Below are 5,987 nucleotides of genomic sequence, written 5' to 3'. Positions count from 1 at the left end.
TGATTCTGGTGTTCTCGCAAGAGGGAGTGAGAGCACGTCCTTCTACTCCGCCATCTTGGTTCCTCTCCCCCAACTCTTATGTTTATTAATGGGTGGAACTGGGACCTTTTCCTTCTAGTAAAAATGACCAGGTTGGAATGGAAAACTTTGTTCACTCCAGATTTAGTAAATCTGGCAAAACATCCCTCTCATTCTCTAGATGTTACCTTAACGGAATACAGTCAAAATTCTTAATCTCTAACTCCAGCAAATGAATGGTCCTAAATATAATCAAAACCTGCCTAGTTTCTAGATTGTTACAAAATTAAGCACTTGTCTTCCAACATCCTCCCAATTCTCAGTGACAGGGCTCCAAGGAACTATAGGTGGTTTTCCCAACCCTCCTTCTTAACTGGCTTGAAGGAACATTTCTCCAGATTGGGGGAAAATCTCTTCTAGTCCTAACTGACAAGGGAGCTACACTCATTGCTCAGTTCTGCTACTATAAAACAGCCCTGCCTCAAAGTACTAAAACAGTTCAAATAGTGCAGATCTTTAATGAGCCTCAAGAGGTTCTTGTCTCTGAACCTATTCCCTTTTGTTTAGGGCTTTTGAGAGATACTCATCCTTTTCTCCTTGGCCCCTCTGCCCCTATCCACTTATTAGGCTAAGACTTCTTAGAGAATTATCATGCCAGTATTCTTTCTCCCCGAAGGGGAAAATATAGAAATTGACAGTAGTCATCTAAGCAATCCACCAAGTGAATTAAATGACCCTTTGATATCTTTTATTCCATCTCTGACCATACTAGAGCAGATTCTGGAAACGCTGATCATTTGTCCCTATTGAATCAGCTAACACTTTCCTTATGAGCAAAATCTCCAGATGATGTTGGTAAAATTCATAGCACATTTCCCATTACAATTCAGAAAGACTCCTCAAAATCTCTTCCCAGAATTAATTGATACCCTAAGAGTAAGGAAGCCATTCAAGGTGTAAAGCCTATAATAGAAGATTACAAGGCTCAAGGCCTCATTATCCCTTGTACTAGGCAGACACTCCCATTTTACCAGTGAGAAAACCTAAGGGCCAAGGGTGGAGGTTTGTCCAGGACCTCCCAGCAACAAACAACATTGTTATCTCTGTTGTTCCTAGCCCTCATCGTTATTAGGTAGTAAATTCTTTACTGTAACTGATTTATATAACGCAGTCTTTAGTATTTCAGTTGGTGAAGCTAGCCAATACCTTTTTGCCTTCACTTCGCAAGAAAGCCAATTCACCTGGACTGTAATGCCTCAGGGTTATACGGAGCCCCTATTTCTTGGGCAAATCCTGAAGGTTGATCCCTAGAGATACTGCTTTGTTGCAACAAGTGGATGATTCACTTCTTTGCTCTCGTTCTCAAGCCTCCTTACAGGAAGACAGCATCCACTTGCTAAACTTTTAGCCTTAAAGGGACATAATATCACCAAAGAAAAATGGCAGTTTGCCCCAAACCAGGTTTGATATGTAGGGCGTCAGATATCAGAACAAGGGATACACTTAGATCCAGTAGACTTCGTGGTGTCTTAGTTTCCCAAAACCCAAAACTAAGTGCCAACTGTGAGATTTTCTTGGTCTAGTTTGTAATTGCTGAAATTGTGACAGGTTTCCTTGGGCTAGACCTTAATGGCTAAAATTGGATTCCAATTTTTCCCTCTTATGGCCAAACTTCTGTACGTTTTACTCAACAATAACAACACAACTTAATTTTATGGGAAGAATTGGATGACATAGCCTCAAGGTCTTAGAGAAGAGTTTGCTGAACCCACCCGCCCTTGATCTTCCCAATTATCAAATTCCATTTTTCCTTGTTGTATATGAAAAGGAAAGGAATGCCCTTGGGGTACTCACCCCAAAACATGGATTCACCATTGACTCATAGGTTATTATAGCCAACAGCTGGACCCTGTGGCATGAGGATAACCCCCTTGCCTTGCTGTGATCCTTCTAAACCTCACATCCACCCCTTTTGGAATTCATAAACTCTCATCCTTTGAGCTAGTCACAGTATACCCAATGAACTTGTCTCCTGCTTCTTTAAGCTACAACTGATAAAAGGAGAGATACTCCAATATTGCAAAGGCCTAATTGCTTCTATTAAAAATAACCATGTTTTGGTGGATCAGTCTTTTCACAGTGCACCCTTGGGGGGCCAAAGACCTTAAGCATCACAACTTGCAACCTGGAGATTTCATCTATCAGAATCCAGAAGAACTCTCTTCAACCTTGCTGGAAAGTACTCTATCAAGTACTCCAAACAACCCTTGTGCTTCCAGACTCCAAGGAATAGACTCTTGGATTCATGAGACACACTTAAAGAAAGCATCGAACCTTAACTGAAACTGCACATCATCTGGTGACCTGAACGTAAAGATTTTCCAGAATTGAAGCAGATGACATCTGATAAGACAGCTTTCCCAAGATATCTGGACCAGGCCTGTTGGAAGTTTGTCACCAAGCCTTTGATGATGGCATAATGCCTCAGGAGATCTCTGATGTCTATGATTTTGATAACAGGACTTTAGATAAAAAGTGCCTGAGAGTCCTCCTTCCTCCTCCTTGTTACTCAAATGTGACCTTAATAGGCTTCCAATCTGTGCACTTTCCCTCTGATGTGAGACACTATACCCAGGAATCGTCCTTCTTGACATGAGGGACAAAAAGCCATTGAAACTAAAAACGCTGACTCTGATAGCAGTGCTTTCAGAGAAAAATCCTGATCAAAAGGGGAAAATGTAAAAAATTAATAAACAGAAACCTCAATTAAATAGAGTTGGGAGACCAGAAGGGGGAGCTCTCACATGCTCTGGTGATAGAACCTAACAGGAAGAAGAAAGACTCCTTTCCTGGCAGGGACTCAGCCAATGAAAAGCCATGAGCTCTTTGTTTTATTTATGGTCTGTATGTTTTCACACTGGACTGAAGCCTTTCCTTGAAGACAGACGGCCTCTTCTGTGGCTAAAGTCTCTTTAGAAAAGGTTATCCCTACCTGGGGAACTCCTCTAGAACTGTGAGGAACCCATCTTACTGGCCAGGTGCTTTGAAAAGTCCTCTTCCTCTCTATAAAAGTGTTCTCCTTCCTTTGCCATGCCGGGACTTGCATGTGGTTTGGCATGGTTGCAGACCCCAAATTGCAATTCTCTGCTAATCCTGAATAAACCCATCTTTGCTGGAGAAATATTTGGCAGTGTTTTTGTTTCAGGTCAACATCAGTCTGTGTGCTAGCATGTGCACTGCTAATGGGTTTGTCATTGTTTCTATGCTTTTTCAGTGGGCAGAGTAAGGAAATCCTTTTTATTTTATGGAGATAATATATCATGAGTTCATAATGATATTTCCAATTCAAGTTTAAGAGTATAGGGCTATTTCTTAACCTCTGATTTCTATTTCAATCTCTTTTCTCTCACACTAAAAATCTTAATTCTTAATATTAACTTAATTATGTACCAGTTTATTACCAACAATATGATTACAGAATTGGTTTATTTTTTGCAGTTCTTTTTGCCTTATGATATATCCCACTAGGGACATATGGTCAAATTACTATATTTTAAATCACTTGAAATAACTCTTTTCTGTGTGGTTAAGCCACTAACTCTAAATACCCACTAAAAAGCCACTAAATAAATATACATTTATTTAAGTGTATTTGGTTTTTGCTTTAAATTCTAAAATAGCTCTTTAAATTTCAATTAATTTAGTTTTATAGTTTTGCATAACAATCACATGGTTTCACAATCAAATCCACTCACTCAGAGACGTCTGGCACACATTCTTATCCTTTTCAACCTGTTCTCTCATCTCATAGGTAGTCTAATATTTGGCTTATCCTTCCATTTTTTAAAAATATAAACAGATACATCTCTTTATATATAAGCTAGCATACTTGACACCCTACTCTGTACCTGGCTTTTTTCCAATAATATATCCTAGTGATTACTCCATAGCAATATACAGAGATAACCCTTTTTCCTTTGTACAGCTGCAGAATACTCTGAAGGGGAGCACCCCAAAATATGCCACTTTGGCATATTGATTGGTTTGAATTAAAGGTACTTGAGAAACAAGTACCTTTATTATATGGGATTTAGATAATTTGGAGAAACTGTATATAAGCTTTCCAGGGAATTTTGAGACACGAATCTTAAGGTTTTAAGTTCCATTAGCCATTGCCATTCTTTTCACTAGAATGTCCCTTGATAGGTTAATTTTACCTATAGCATTTAGCATAGTACCTGGCATACAGTAGGTGCTTATTTAAAGCCTATTTAAGAGCTGAATGAATCCCTGCCTTTTCCCTATGTTGTGATTTAATACCATCACTAATTTAAGATCTGTTAGATGGAACCAGAAAATGGAATATACTGGCTTCACTTTCTTGGGACACACATTAAGGAGCAAGTGTTTACTAAATTGTTTGTCCTTTTTCACTGTTTATGTTCAATTTTTGAATTTCATTATTTTCATCCATTGTTTATCCTTTCCTCAATATTGAACTTCAGTTCTCATCAGAATTCACTTTTTCTTAACCAGGGCTAGCTCTCAAAAATTATATACATTGAGTGTTTCATAAAGAACTATTTCATTGAAAGCAACAAAAATCTCTTCTCTCCAAGATTTAACAACAGAGAATGTTTGCTAAATGTTTTTAAAAATATGCTCATTTTAGAAAATATCTCCAAACTTTCCATTCCTAAAATAAAAAATCTAGTTGGTTATCATTCTATCTACACAATTTCATATTTTGCTCTTTTCACTTAATAAGTATTTTCCCGTGACATAAAAAACTTTGAAAGAATATTCAAAGTGAGTTAAAATACCTCAGAGGACCCTGTGTACAAATTCAGAGCACCAGAAAGAGTATTTGTGTCTCTCCCCCTTACGTATACAGTGATTGAAAGTGTCAGCTGCCTCAAAGGTATGATGTGAAAATTTTGTTTAAAAATAGAAATTGCAGGGGGTGTGGGTTCCATCCTTGGTCAGGGAGCTAAGATCCCACATGCCTCGTGGCTAAAAAACCAAAACATAAAACAGAAGAAACATTGTAATAAGTTCAATAAAGACTTTAAAAATGGTCCACATCAAAAAAAAGAAAAAAGATAATTCACCTTGAAAATAGTCTGACAAAGTTTGGTGCTAACTAAATAAATCCTGACATATTTTTTACGGAAGAGACAGACCAGTAATGGTGGTTCTAGAGCTGAAAAGTATGAAGCGTGCCCATAAGGTACCTCAACCTCTGTGCCTGAGTGCTGGACTGTGTTGGGACTTATATTTATGAAGTATTCGGGAATTTATTCAAAGATTCAGAGAACAGAAAGTGATGAAAATAGAACCCAAAATGAAAATGACACTTTTCAAGTAGACCGTTGTTATGCCTTTTGGAGGGATGGGAAAATACGGAGGGATTTCCCTGACTTTTTGTGGGGCAGAACTAGAATATCTGATTGGTGAGAACATAAGTACCAAAATGACCTTCAGTCACCCTTAAGTTTGGCCAGTAACTCTAGGGATATAAACAGGTGGGCCACAAATCCAAGCGCTGATGAACGACCTACACCAGCAGAATTTCCTTCTTCCATCTGGATCAGAGAGCGTCTCCTTCCCAAAGAGTTGGACCCCCAACTCTATAAGACAAGCTACTTTCTTTACAGTTTTCTGGACATCAGCGTGACAGTCTCATCCCTGCCTTCACTGGGAGGAAAAGGAATGCACCTCCACCGGCCTCAGTCATACGTTGAAGCACTCGGGAATCCCCCCGGATGTGAAGCAAGCGCCTCAGAAATAGGCCAACTGCCAGGGACTGCAATAGGCAAAAGGGGAGAGGACGCTTAAAGAGGTAGGTGAGAAGGCATTTTATTCCTCTAATTTTTTTTTTTTTTTGTGGTACGCGGGCCTCTCACTGTTCTGGCCTTCTCCCGTTGCAGAGCACAGGCTCCAGACGCGCAGGCTCAGCGGCCATGGCT

The sequence above is a fragment of the Phocoena sinus genome, chromosome 3 (assembly GCF_008692025.1).
Source record: "Phocoena sinus isolate mPhoSin1 chromosome 3, mPhoSin1.pri, whole genome shotgun sequence".
NCBI lineage: Eukaryota > Metazoa > Chordata > Mammalia > Artiodactyla > Phocoenidae > Phocoena > Phocoena sinus.
Note: the sequence above shows the minus strand (reverse complement) of the source record.